Source organism: Mobula hypostoma, chromosome X2 (assembly GCF_963921235.1).
Source record: "Mobula hypostoma chromosome X2, sMobHyp1.1, whole genome shotgun sequence".
Classification (NCBI taxonomy): Eukaryota; Metazoa; Chordata; class Chondrichthyes; order Myliobatiformes; family Myliobatidae; genus Mobula; species Mobula hypostoma.
In genome coordinates, this window is record NC_086129.1 from 21459432 (window position 1) to 21475158 (window position 15727).

Genomic DNA, 15727 nt, shown 5'->3' on the forward strand with positions numbered 1-15727 from the left:
TCTGAGTCGTTTTCATCAGAACTGCTTTCTTCCATTTTGTGTACATTGTTGTGTTTTCCTTTCTGGGGTTTCTTGTTTCTCTGTATTTTGTCTTTTTTCTGCTGTTGACTAGCTTTGCAGACTCTGCCAGTGTGACCCTGTTTGCCACAGTTTCTGCATTCTTTGTTTTTAAACCAACAGCCCTCAGGGTCATGTGACATGTTCCCACCACGGAAACATTTCTTTCCTTCATTTCTGTTCAGTGACATTTTATTTGTGACATATTCCAGAGATTTTTGTTGTATCTCTGAAGCACCCCGTGCCGCTGTTTCAGTTGATATTGCAATGTTTAGTGCCTTCTCTAATGTAAGGTCTTTTTCACACAGGAGCTTCTTCTGTGTGGTTTCACAGTGCACGACACACACTAACCTGTCCCTCAATGCGTCCGATAGACCAGCTCCAAATTGACAATGTTCTGATAATTTGCGCAATTCAGCACAATATTCAGAAATGCTTTCATTTTTGCTCTGATTCTGTTTGTGAAATTTAAATCTTTCAGCAATGACCAGTGGTCTGGGGTTTAAATGCTGTTGGAGAGTGTCTACTATTTGCTTTAACATTTTGTCAGCTGGCTTTTCAGGGGTTAACAAGCTCCGTAGCAGCCCGTCTGTTTTTGCTCCCATAATACGGAGTAAGACACTGGCTTTCTTTTCATCCTTAACACCTTTAGCCTCACAATATAACTCCACTCTTTCAATGTAAGTTGCCCAGTCTTCAATGCCACTATCAAATGCTGTAACGGTTCCAATCATCGCCATCTTTGTTATGTTAATTTAGCCGCGTTCTCCCCTTGTTTTTTTTTTGACACGTGTTCTTTTTGCTAGCGCAACAAGCGCACTCCATCTAGATGCATTTAGATTCTCTCTCTTCTCCTCCGAGTGTCATTATCAACTAAAACACGGCATTCCGATAAGATGTAGGTTCATTAACCTCGTTGCCAATTTGTTGTTTATGTGGCCTGGTTACACAACAATGCTATTAATAAAAACGCTGGAGACAGGAGCTAAGGTTCATGGCATAATCTGAACTCGGCACACACGTACAGCTCAATACGCGCCTAAAAGCACATGCAATGAGGTGTTACTAAAACATAAAGTAGTCCCTTATTATAATGTAGGCTATACGGTACAGAAGGCATAGAAAGTGAAGGACTGAAGAAAGCAGAGATCTGGGGCAGGTCTGTGACCTGCTTCAAGCTGCCAGCTCACCAGGACATCTAGAGAAAAAAATGAAAATTTTGGACTCATCAACATGTGACCTAGGAGTAAAATCACATGAGCATTGCAAGAAAACATTACTTTTACTTTGGAGTGTGACAAAAGACCAAGTTATCAGAAGATTGATGCCGATAAGAGAGATAAGAGAGACAATGGGGAAACATTCAAAATGCTAATAAGAGAGAGAGGAGAGAGATTAACGAAGAGACACAGTTCCGAGTATTGTCAGACCAGTTGCTTTGAACCCGAACTGTTTGAAGTTTGATGGACAGGCGATACCCCAGCAGGGGGATAAAAGGAACAAGTTCGCTAGGGCAAGAGACACACCATGACACCACGAGATAATGAGACCCTGGAAGTGCGGTGTGCCCCCCCCCCCACAAGTTGGTGGGAGTTTTGGAGGTCTGGTCGCGGGACCGACCATCGAGGCACAGGGTGAAAAGGTACGATCGGCGGGAAGCCGGTGTGTGTGTCCACCCTTGCCTGGGTGCCGGGTTCACTGCAGAAGACCGATCGTATCCGGAACGGAGGGGTCACAGTCGGTGACCTCAGAAGACATTAAAAGGGCTCGCGCCAAAAGCTAACTGCGGAGGAACATCGAGGTCTGTCTGAATCTGATTTGCATATTCTCTCTCTCTCCAACTGCACAACAGCGATTGCTGCGAACTGTACTAAGCTGAACTGAACTCTGCGTCACTTGAGACTGATCATTTTACCCCCAGACTGCAATAGAGCTCAATTAATTCCTATTATCCTAGTCCTGTGTACATGTGTGTTTTATCATTGCTAACCTGTTGCATTTATATCTTTATGATTAGAGTACTGTGTTACATATTTCTTTAATAAAACTTTCTTAGTTCCAGTAATCCAGACTCCAACTAAGTGGTCCATTTCTGCTGGTTTGGAACCCAGTTACGGGGTACGTAACAGGAGACACAAAAGATAACAGCTACTAGAATGTGGAGTGAAAAACAAACTGACAGAGGAATGCAGCAGGACAGGCAGTTTATGAGGAGGCAGAGGAATGAGATGTGAAGTCAAGACCCTGTATCAGGACTGAGAGTGCAGAGGGGAGGTAGTCGGTGTAAAGAGTTGAGATGGGGGCTGGTGGTGATGTTGAGGGGGGAGATGATAGGTGAACAGAGCTGGAGAGGGGAGTGGAATCAAACTGGGTAACAGGTGTCTGGGTGGGATTTGGGAAAAAATAGAGGGGAGATGAGACAACCAGGGTGGATCCGAATAGGACAGAAGGGAGCACAGGATGTGTGAACAAGCCAAAATTGGAAAATTTGATGTTCATTTTATTGGGTCTTAGACTGCCCAGGTGGTATATGAAGTATTGTATCCATTTTTTACAAACAACCCTTCTCAGTCCTCATTACCCAGTTTCCTTTTCCTTGGTACATTCTAACACTCATCCCTCCTTTATCTGGGACCACTAAAACCTTCCAGCCTCTGTCGCTACCTCCACCCTCCCCTTCTTTCTCCTGGGTCACCTTCACTTTGAGGACTGGGTATTTGCTAAAAGGGTTTGGAGAAGGATGCAAGGATTACATTTATTTTCCTTTGAAAACTAATATCAATTTTTGAGAGCTTGTGCTCAAAATGGCAATAATATTCTAAATATTCTCCCATGTACCATGGTAATTTTGAGCAAAGATCACCAATAATTATATACTTTTTTGGAAACTATGATACATTAAAAGGTAAAATATCTCAGAAAGAATGTCTTGTCATTGGAAAGGATCCAAAGGAGGTTCATGAGGATGATTCCGGGAACAAAGGGGTTAACATACGAGGAGCGTTTGGCAGCTTTGGGCCTGCTGTACTCACTGGAATTTAGAAGAATTCCGGCGGGGGCGTGGGGGGGGGGAGGTGGAATCTCATTGAAACCTACTGAATGTTGAAAGGACTAGATAAGGTGGATGTGGAGAGGATGTTTCCTCTGGTGGGGGTGTCCAGAACAAGAGGGCACAGTCTCAGAATTGAGGGGCGACCTTTTAGAACAGAGGTAAGGAGGATTTTTTTTAACCAGAGAGTAGTGAATCTGTGGAATGCTCTGCCACAGACTGCGGTGGAGGCCAAGTCCGTGGGAATATTTAAAGCATGAGTTGATTGTTCCCTGATCAATCAGAGCACCAAAGGATATGGCAAGAAAGCAGGTGTACGGGGTTGAGTGGGATCCAGGATCAGCCATGATGGAATGGCAGAGCAGCCTCGATGGGCTGAATGATCTTATTCTATTCCTAGGCCTTATGGTTAGTAGAAAGAGTTAACCTTTTTCACACAGGAGAGATTTCAAAGGGATAAAATGAGATGATTTTGGCACAGGAAAATAAGGAAAAGAGGGTGCTTATTCAAGTGGACAAAACTATTATTCTACACCAGAAATTATTACTTAACACATCAATCAAATCTGTCATTGTCTTATCCATCTTTGTACTCACCCAGCAATTTTAGGATTCAGCTCTTTGATCTTCAAAATCATGGGGCAAACAGAAGGCAAGTGAGATATAATAGGTGATTGAATGGTGTGGGTTCAGAGGAATGATTGCGAGTGCAGTGTGGGTGCTATGAAGGGTCGAACTGGACTCCTGTTACTAAGAGCAGTGATAGGTTCTGTTTATCGAAATTCTCTTGGCAACGTTGTTCAGTCTCTTGTCACACTCAGTGGTGTTGCACTTTGGTTATAAGTAGAACTGGATGTCTAAGCTCCAAGATCACCTGAGGCACCGCAACCAGAGTGAAGGGTGTGACGAGAATACACATAAAATTAAGATGTTTGCTGGCCTGGGTTAGCATCAGTGACATCAGCAAGTGGTCTGCCACCTGCCCTCAGGGGAAGGAGAGATAAGGAACAATGGAGCAGCGTCTGGAGATGTGTAATGAAGGGACGGGGGAGAGAGAGCTGTCTGGAGCGGCTTCCCCTTTGAACCCTGAACTGTTTGAAGTGATGGACAGGCGATACCCCAGCAGGGGGATTAAAAGGGACCGGTTCGCTAAGGCAGGACACACGCCACCCGAGGTAACGAGACCCTGGAAGCGGTACGCCTCTCACGAGTCGGTGGGAAGTACCAGACAACGGCCAGGGTGGAAAGGTACGATCAGCGGGAACCCGGTGTGTGTCCGCCCTTGCCTGGGTGCCGGGTTCACTGCAGAGGATCGACCGCATCTGGAGGAGGGGTCACGGTCGGTGACCTCAGGTGACATCACCAAGGACCTGCCCAAAAGCTGCTTGTGAGCCATATCGCCGGTCTGTGAGTGAAGCTGTGTCTGAATGATCAGTTGTTCCTGTTCTCTCTCTCTCTCCCCCCACGTTGTCCATCACCATGGCAACGATTACTGCAAACTGAACTACTAAATTGGACTGAACTTTGAGTCACTTTGAAATTTGGTCATTTACCCCTAGACAACGATAGAGCTTGATTGATGCTGTTATCTTAATTCTGTGCACATGTGTGTTTATCATTGCTAAACTGTTGCATTTATTATCCTTTCGATTACTGTGTTGCTTGTTTCTTTAATAAAACTTTCTTAGTTCTAGTAATCCAGACTCCAACTGAGTGATCCATTTCTGCTGGTTTGGCAACCCAGTTACGGGGTACGTAACAAGGGAAAGTGGGGAAAATTTCCTGAAATGTTCAATATCAGTGCTCTCTCTCTTCTGGAGCATCCAATCCACTTTGTAAAACAGCGAATACTGCAGGGATCTACCAGGTCAAACAGTGTTAATAGAGGGAAATGCAGTCGGCTTTTCGGATTGAAATTCTTCACATGGACTGGAGTCTCTTCATTTCAAGTACACAGGTGACCTGTGTGGGCAGCGGAAAAAGCAGACCATATTACGACCTTCCCACCCACTCATTCCTGGCTTTCTCCTCCCCGAATGTGGAAGATTCCCACTTTAACCACCTCAAAACTAGAATGGAAGCAAGTCATTCCTCGACTTCAGCAATTCAGATGAAGGATCTTGATCTGAAATGCTGACTGCCCATTTCCCTCCACAGATGCTGCCTGATGCACTGAGTTGCTCCAGAGTGGTTTTTTTGTCACCAGGTCTTAATCTTAATAATGATGTAGTGAATAGGTTGGAAAGTCCACTAAAGTAAAACCAAATAATAACCTCATTCTTCAGCAGTCCTTCAGGATAACTCCCTGCTCCCCTTTCCCCATCTCCCCTATCTTCTTCCCCCACTCTACTAAGCTCCCCACACTTCCCTCTCCCTCCATATGTCCCCACTCCCCCTCCATATCTCCAAAGCATATCCCTTTACCTGCTCCATATCTCCTCTGTACATCTTCCTGTCTTCCATAACCCCACAACCCCTTCCTCTCCCCTCCATCACTCCGCAAACTCTTTCTCCCCACTCATATCCCCACTCAACCTACTCCATATCTCCCGTCCCCTCCATATCTCCCCTGCTCCACCCCCTTTGTAACTCTGCTAACTTTCTCTCTCCCCGCCATCCTTCTGTCCATTCCAGGTCTTCTGCCTTCATATCATCCACATCTCTCTAATCTCCCCATCCCTCCATCTCCCCTCCATATCTCCCCCACTGCTCCCCATCCTTTAACCTTCTGTAACTCTACATCCACCTCCTCTCTCTCTCTCCCATCTTCTTTCCCTGCTCCATAAGTCCCCCTTTTTCGCTCTTCATCTGAGCAACGACCAATCGAAATGAGTGATGACACTGGCACTACCATTGATTGCATGAAGAGTCTGGTAAAGTTTTAATCACAATGATTGCATATTATACACACAAATCATTGAAAATAAAAACCCGCTTCAACCAATATACAGAGAATGTATATGTACATGCAATGACAACTTAACTAAGCCATATTTCTCAAGTTGCTTCACGCCCTTTTTCTTAGTTAAAAAATAACACAGGATGTACAGGAAAAATGAAAAACCCTTTCAAAGCTGTATATATTATGAGGATCTTAATGTAAAAGAGAGGGAGATTTCAGGAAACAATTAGGACGTGTTCCAGTGAAAAGTTCTGAGATATTTTGGATCGAGTCCTCAGCATTCTTAAGTGGCTTGGGGGTGAACATTCAGAGTCGTGAGTCATGGTCCATGTGGGTACCAATGACATGGGTAGAATGAGTGATGAGCTTCTACATAGGGAGTTCAGGGAGTTAGGCGCTAAGTTAAAGAGCAGGATCTCCAGGGTTGTGATCTCAGGATTGCTACGCGTGCATTGTGCTAGTGAGGCTAGAACTAGGAAGATTATACATTTAAGATGTGGCTAAGAAGTTGGTGAAGGAGGAAGGGCATAAGATTTTTGCATCATTGGGTTCTCTTCCAGGAAAGCTGTGACCTGTACAGAAGGGACTATTTGCACCTGAACTACAAGGGGACTAAAATTCTCGAGGGAAGGTTTATTAATGCTGCATGGTGGAGTTTAAACGAGAGTTGCAGGGGGATGGGAAGCAGAGTGCCAGAGCAGTTAGTGGAGAAGCTATGGAGGCAGATGTTGGTAAGACCTCAGACAAAGTTAGGAATCGAAAGGTTGAGCGTGGTGTGTCTAGTGTCCTGAGCTGCCGATATTTCAACGCAAGAAGTATTGTAGGGTGGAAAATAGAGCAGAAGATGAGGTAGCTGGTTTACAAACAGAGGCAATGTGTAGTGAGCAGAGGCTGCCGTTGACCATAGGGCACAATTGTAGTCAAAAGGATAAGTTGCAGCGTAAAAGGTGGACCAAACTGAAAAGGGTGAATACAGGACTGAAGGTGTTGTACTTGAATGCCCAGAGTATACAGAATAAGGTAGATGAACTTCCAGCACAGTTACAGATTGGCACACATGATGTTGTAGGCATCACTGGATCATGGCTGAAAGAAGCTTATTGCTGGGAGCTGAATGCCCAAGGATACACATTGTATTGAAAGGACAGACAGGAAGGCAGAGGGGGCAGTGTTGCTCTGTTGGTAAAAAATGAAATCTAATCATTAGGAAGAGGTGACATAGGGTCGGATGGTATTGAATCATTGTGCATAGAGCTAAGGAACTGCAAGGGTAAAAAGACCCTGATGGGAGTTGCATACAGACTCCCAAACCGTAGTAAGGATGTAGTCTACAAATTACAATGGGAGATAGAAAATGCATGCCAAAAGGGTAATGTTACAATAGTCACGGGGGATTTCAATATGCAGGTAGATTGGGAAAATCAGGTTGGTGCTGGATTCCAGGAGGGGGAATTTCCAGAGGGCCTACAAGATGGCTTTTTAGAGCAGCTCATGGTTGAGCCCACTAGGGGATCAGATACTCTGGATTGGGGGTTGTGTAATGAACCAGAATTGAATTAGGGAGCTTAAGGTCATAGCACCCTTAGGGGCAGTGATCATAATATGATCAAGTTCATTCTGAAATTTGAGGAGGAGAAGTTAAAGTCAGATGTATCAGTATTACAGTGGAGTAAAGGGAATTACAGAGGCATGAGAGAGGAGGTGGCCAGAATTGATTGGAAAAGAACACTGACTGGGATGATGGCAGAGCAACAATGACTAGAATTTCGGGAAGGCGCGGGATATATACATTTCAAAGAGGAAGAAGTATTCTAAAAGCAAGATGTCACAACCATGGCTAACAAGGGAAGTCAAAGCCAACATAAAGAACAAGGAGAGGGCATATAATAGAGAAAAATATAGTGGGAAGTTGGAGGATTGGGAAGCTTTTAAAAAGCCACAGAAGGCAACTAAAAAAAGTAATTGAAAAAGTAAAGATGGAATACAAAAGTAAGCTAACCAATAATATTAAAGAGGATACCAAAAGTTTCTTCAGATACATAAGATATAGAAGAGAGGCGAGAGTGGATATCGGACCACTGGAAAACTATGCTGGAGAGGTAATAATGAGGAACAACAAAATGGCGGATGAACCAAATAAGTATTTTACATCAGTCTTCACTGTGGAAGACACTAGCTGTATGGTGGAAATTCCAGGTGTCAGGGGGCATGAAGCTTGTGAAGTTATCATTACTAGAGAGAAAGTTCTTATGAAACTGAAAGGTCTGAAGGTAGATAAGTCACCTGGACCAGATGGTGTACACCCTAGAGTTACGAAAGAAGTGGCTGAGGAAATCATGGAGGCATTAGTAATGATCTCTCAATAAGCACTAGATTCTGGAATGGTTCCAGAAGACTGGAAAATTACAAATGTCACTCCACTCTTCAAGAAGGGAGAAGAAAGGAAACTATAGGCCAGTTAGTCTGACCTCAGTGGTTGGGAAGATGTTGGAGTTGATTATTAAGGAGGTCTCAGGGTACTTGGAAGCACATGATAAAATAGGCCATAGTCAGCATGGTTTCCTCAAGGGAAAATCTTGCTTGACAAAGCTGTAAGAATTCCTTGACAAGGTGCCACACATGAGGCTGCTTAACAAGTTGCAAGCCCATCGTTCACAGGGAAGATTCTAGCATGGATAAAGCAGAGGAACTTCATTTGCTTGGAAGCTCCAGACGACAAAGGTCAACACTCACTTTTTCAGAAAGAACTGCTGATGTATTGTTGAAAGTATCTTTTTGGGTTGCATCATGGTCTGGGTCAGCAATTAGAACGTGCAGATACGTTAGAAGACATAGAGAATAATGATTCTGCCCAGTACATCACAGACACGTCCCTTCCTACCATTGTAGCACCTACAGAAGGTGCTGTCTCAAGAAGGCAACAGACATCATCAAAATCCCCACCATTCGAGCTGTGCTATCTTCTCGCAGCTACCATTGGGCAGGAGGTACAGAAGCCTGGGGTTCCACACCACAAGGTTCAAGAACAATTACTTGGTTTCAACCATCTGGTTATTGAACCAGCCAGCATAACTCGAATCACAACACTATGACCATTGGTGTTTAGTTGATGTTTGAAGTTTTCTTGTGAACGCTCTGTGCCTGTGATGCTACTGCAAGTAAGTTTTTTTTTCATTGCACCCATGCATACATGTACTTGTACACGTGGCGAAAATAACCCAATGGGATGAACATTAAACTTTGGGTAATTCTCATCTCCCTGTGCTCCTTTCTCAACATACTTGTAAATCTATTTTGCATTCTTTCCAGCTTATGACATTTTTCCTGTAACAGAGTCATCAAAACTGTGCACAATAGTCCAAGAACAGCCTGCCTAATGTCTTGTACAACTGCAACATAATGTCCAACTTCTCCTGAATATCCTGACTTTCTTGTGCCTTAACCTGTCCCTACATCTCACACTGCAAAGAATCATGAAATTTGCCAATAACAAAAGCTAAAACCTAGAATCGTGTTTTAAAACTAGTCCTCACATTGCTGGCAGGACATCACTGATTTAGCATAATCGCTGGCAATTTATAGTGCACTGAAAGCATACGAGTCTTGGTTCTTAAAGTAAACTCCCCATGGCAATCAAAAGGCAGTACCACCTACTGTAGCTGCCAGGTAGAGAGGATGAAATGCTGCAGAGGAGGAGTGGATGGGAGATGGTAGCTGCTGGGGGAGAAGGAAAAGGAAATAGGCTGCGAGGAATAGGGAGTGGCAGAGACACGGATAGAATGATTCTGAATGTGCAAGCATGGCTACTGAGGGCTGCATTAAGTGAACATGTTGAAGGAGGCACATTCCGTGTTCTGTGGACTTTGGAAAGGGTCTGAGCAACCTGCACTCAGTTACAAAACTGCCCAATCAAGTCTCCCAGGTGAGCAGGTTGTATAGTGAGACATTTTTCTCACTGCTCTAGAACTACTCCACAATGGTCCCAGACTGTATTCGTAAACCCTGGTATATGGCAGTGAGGGGGGAAGTGCATGTTGTGCCTTTGGAGTTTGCTTGATGCCAAGAAATATCCCAGCCACATTACCATGATTGGTACACAAATGCCTGTCCAAGTTCATGAAGGGTTCAGGATCTAAACCAGGTGAGATCATTATTAGCATGAATGATGCCCACAAAGTGATCAAATCTCATATCCAGTATTTTCCTAAGGATGGCTACTTTTGGTGTAGTTGAATTGAGAAGCATTGTAAAAGTTCAACTCTGCACAACTCCATGTCTTGCACTGTGCAACTCAGTGTCAAAACTTCTAATAATTTCTTCTTTTGGTTTTGCTCCACATAACTTCTATTTAAATGAGCATAGTTTTACCTTAAGATGCCTGGGAGTCTTGACAGATTCCTTCACCTTGGTTAAAAGACTTGCTTGAGATTCTATTCAATGGTTTGTAATTGCATATCATCCATCCTCTCCTTCATAAATTGGCTATCTAATGCCATTATTACCTTGTTTTCTTAGCAGCATGATCAAAGGAACTGTCACGAGCAACAGCAGTAAAATATTCTACTCTTTACTCTTTGGAAAACTATTTTTCATTGCACATACAGTACTTTCCTCCCTGTATTTTCAACAAATCTCATTGTTATCTGAGTCGTTGTTTGGATACCTGTTTTTTCTTGTTTAACACTGTTCCATTACATCTCAATTTATGGCTCAGAGCACATCCTGATAAAATACCATCACCACTATAAGACTCAACTAGAACTTGGAAAGAGCAAAACAAAATGTCTGCCAAATTTTGAAAGGAAAGCCAAGAGGAGACAGGCCAATAACAATGAAGGGAAAACCTTCTGATTTCACTTACTATGTCCTAATCTCAATTTTTTTCATCCATCTTGGGCTCTGCACAAACACTACTATTCACTGCCAATTGTGCAGCTCATTCACCTCTCTTATTTGAATACATTTGCCTCTCATTCCTTGTAACCCTGGCATCCAGCAAATTTCAATAGGTAGCTGTGGTGTTCAGCATTGCATCCCATAGCATGTGAATATAATGCCGCTTATTAAAAGCAACAAGGTTAGGGAAAATGTAAACAAAATGCTGAAAGATATCAGTGGATCAAGCAGATTTGCAGAGGCAGCTGGGTGGTCAATATTTTGGGTCAGAACTGCATCAGAATTTGCATCATATTTTGCATCAGACCTGAGTAAGTTTGTTCTTTAGCATCTGGATTTTAGCGTCTGAAGTTTTTTCTGTCTGCCGATTTAAGAGGCCATTTTGTTTGACCTAAATATGATAGCCCAACCACCACAACAAGAGTTTTCAGTGATATCATGAATATTAATACAGAATCATCTTTCACTGGCACTCCTTCACATTGTCTCACTAGAGAGCGGGAAAGGGTGGTACTGAGTGTTGACCACCCCTGCCAGATTGGCTGAATAGGATGAGAAAGTAAAAGAGCTACACATAGCAGTGAAACCCCAAGTGTAACAGAGAGGTAGTACTAGATTCAAGTAAAGTCCACTTTGCTGGCAGGTTATTAAAAATAAATCATGTTTACAAATGTACAAATCATTCTTAAGGTTAAGTGAGATATTTTATAATCTCAGCTTTCTGCATCTTCCTCAAAAATAGGTCTTCATTCGTAACATTGTGCACAGACCTCTGAAAAAAAGCAAAGTAATCAGAATGATTAAACATAGATCGCAACTTCAAACAGCAAACAATGCACAGAGTCTGAAGAGAAGCAAATGCAACACCCACATCCCCCATACCACCTCCCTTCTCACACAGATCAGGAAAAAGGAACTATCTTTATGAAAAGCACAGAGATACGCTAAATCATTACAAACCATTCAGTAGGCTGAACATATTACTGTAGCAAATGCTGACCCAATGTTTGAAATTGACAACAGAGTCATGAGAGGGGTGTAGGGCAGAGATTTCCTGCCAAGGGACTTTAGAGATTGGAGGGACTGGAAACTGCAGCAGTTAGCTGTCAGAAGACCAAATAGCATATTGACCTTTACTGCAAAGGAGTTGGAGTTTAGAACTAGCAAAACATCAGACAAAATACACAAGGTATTGGTGCGACTGCCTCTGGAGGGCTTGCACAGCTTCTGTACCCTTAACTATAAAAGGTGTGTTGGTTGTTAATGCAAACAACATATTTCACTGTAGATTTCCTTGTATATGTGATAAATAAATCTGAATCTGATCTGACCTGAATCTGGTCATTTAAAACTTCTGACAGGGAGTGATGAACCTCATGCATACTTTGAGAATAAATGTACCTTGAACCTTGAACCTCGCAATGCAAGTTCACAGCTCAATTAAAGTACAAAGGCAGCTGAATAAAGCGCTTGGTATGCTTGCCTTAATAAGCCAAGTGTTGGAAGATCATGCTGCAGTCATACAAAACATTGGTTAGACCATACCTGGAGTGTTGTGTATGGTTTTACACTAACATTTATTGTGGTAGCAATAGATTGACTCACCAGGATATTGCTTGGAATGGAGGGTTATTTATTTATTTAGAGAAACAGCATGGAAAAGGCCCTTCTGGCCCAACGAGCCACACCACCCAGCAACCAATCTATTTAACCCTAGCCTAATCCCAGAGCCATTTACAATGACAAATTAGCCTACCAATCTGTACGTCTTTGGCCTGTGAGAGGAAATCAGAGCATCAGGAGGAATCCCATGCAGTCATGGGGAGAGTGTACAAACTCATTATAGACAGTGACAGAATTGAGTTCTGCACTCTGAGGCCCCATGCTGTCCCATATGTCATGCTAACTGCTGTCCTGGTTGTAGTTATAAGAAGAAATGGGATAAGCTAGGTTTATTCCTAGTGGACTGTAGGAAGCTGAGGAGTGACCTTATAGAGGTTTATAACAGTTTAGAGGTCATACTTAAGGATAGATAATCGGGATCTATTGTTTCTTCCAGGACAGAGTCATCTGGAACTACAGGCATGGGTTTAAAGTGAGAGGGGGGAGATTTAAAGGAGATCTAAGGGGGAAGTTTTTCACACAGAGGGTGATGTTGTGGAACAAGCTGTCTGGGGATCTGGTAGAGGTAGATGCTGTATAACAGAACAACAGTAAAAGGAACTTGGACGTACTTAGAGTTGGTATAAATGGGTGTTTCTCCGGTATGCAGTCTGTGATGAGTGGGGTGCCACAGGGGTCGGTGCTGGGCCCGCAGCTGTTAACCATTTACATTGATGATTTGGAAGAGGGGACTGAGTGTAGCATAGCAAAATTTGCTGATGACACTAAACTGAGTGGAAAAGCTAATTGTACAGAGGATGTGGGGAGTCTGCAAAGGGATATAGATAGGTTAAGTGAGTGAGTCAAGGTCTGGCAGATGGAATACAACGTTGGTAAATGCGAGATCATCCACTTTGGAAGGAATGATAGAAGAGCAGATTATTATTTAAATAGTGAAAGATTGCAGCATGCTGTTGTGCAGAGGGACTAGGGAGTGCTTGTTCATGAATCGCAAAAAGTTGGCTTGCAGGTACAACAGGTTATTAAGAAGGCAAACAGAATGTTGGCCTTCAGTGCTAGAGGGATTGAATTCAAGAGGAGGGAGGTCATGCTGCAAATATACAGAGTACTGGTGAGGCCGCACCTGGAGTACTGTGTGCAGTTCTGGTCTCCAAACTTGAGGAAGGATATACTGGCTTTGGAGGCAGTGCAGAGGAGGTTCACCAGGTTGATTCCAGGGATGAAGGGGTTAACCTATGTGGAGCGATTGAGTCGCCTGGGACTATACTCTCTGGAATTCAGAAGAATGAGAGGGGATCTTATAGAAACATACAAAATTTTGAAAGGGATAGATAAGATAGAAGTAGGAAAGTTGTTTCCATTGGTCAGTGAGACTAGAACTAGGGGGCATTCCCTCAAGATTCAGGGGAGAAGATTTAGGTCGGAGATGAGGAGAAACTGTTTTTCCCAGAGAGTGGTGAATCTGTGGAATTCTCTGCCCAGGGAAGCAGTTTTGTATTTGAAATACAGTTAAATTAAAGGCATCCGTTAGTCTTGCGAGACCATGGATCTGCGCCTGGAAAGTCTTCACTCTCCAGGGCGCAGGCCTGGGCAAGGTTGTATGGAAGACCAGCAGTTGCCCATGCTGCAAGTCTCCCCTCTCCATGACACCAATGTTGTCCAAGGGAAGGGCACTAGGGCCGATACAGCTTGGCACCGGTGTCGTCACAGAGCAATGTGTGATTAATTGCCTTGCTCAAGGACACAACACGTTGCCTCGGCTGGGGCTTGAACTCACGACCTTCAGGTCGCTAGTCCAATGTCTTAACCACCTGGCCACGTGCCCACACAAGATACAGTTAGATAGGTTTTTAGATAGTGAGGGAATTAAGGGTTATGGGGAAAAGGCAGGTAGCTGGAGCTGAGTTTACGGACAGATCAGCCATGATCTTATTGAATGACAGGGCAGGCTTGATGGGCCAGATGGCCTACTCCTGCTCCTATTTCTTATGTTCTTCTGTATAAAGAGGTAGTGGCCAAATGCAGACATAGATGGATGAAATGGCCCATTTCTATGCAGTATAATTTTATTGATTTAAAAAGCATCTTGTTCGGGTGCCACAGTAGTGTAGCCATTAGCACGATGTTCTTACAGCTCAGGGAGTCGGAATTTGGAGTTCAATTCCGGTGTCTCCTTGAAGGAGCCTCTGTACATCCTCCATGTGGAAGGTGCGGGTTTTCCCCAGGTGCTCTGGTTTCCTCCAAGGGTCCAAAGACGTACAGGGTAGATTAACTGGTCATTGTAAATTGTTCTATGATTAGGTTAGGATTAAATCAAGATCATCATGAGTTGCTGGGATGGGGTGGCTCAAAGGTCTAGAAGGGACGATTCTGCTCTGTGTCTCTAAATAAAAAATAAATGCACTGTGTAATGATGTGATCTTGAGTGAACAGTGCACAAAGCAAGCATTTCACTGTATCTTGGTACTTGTGACAATAATAAAGCAATTCCAATACCAATAAATAAGAACAATAAGAACAACAATAGAAACTGAAGGAGCTGGACTTAGTGCAGATTGTGCTGCTGTCTGCATCAGAGAGGCGTCTGAGGAGTCAGTGCAACCTAACAGCGAGTGAACATCATAGTTGCTTTTCTTGTGATCGCAAGACACCGGTGGACATTATTAATGTGGAATGCTGCAAGTCCGATTCACAGGTTTATTGTCGAGTGGCAGGGCGGATGGCAGAGGAGCTGCTTGGCCTTGGTCATAGCAAGGACTGGGCCTCAGGCCACGGTGTTGCCCATTCACAGCTGCCTACGGGAAGGCATTGGATTTGGGCACTCCACCGGAGTGCCGGATGTGGTGTGGCACAGTGATCATGCTACCCCCCAGAGTTCACTCAGCAGAAGACAAGCTATATTGCATTTGACTGCAGACTGCTGCAACATCCATTGACTCAAGGACTAGGATTATAATTTTTTTTTGTGTGTGATTGTATTTTACTGCTGTCTTACATGTGCTATATGTGCCTTGTACTGTGTGTGACTATCGGTTCTGTTTTGCACTTTAGCCCCGAGTTAATGCTGTTTTGTTTGGCTATATTCATTGGTATGGTTCAATGAAAAATTATACTTGAACTTGAACTAAATATGTGCACCTAATATACTGTATATTATTCAGTGCACACCTTTATTGGTATTAGTATCAGTTTATTTTAGC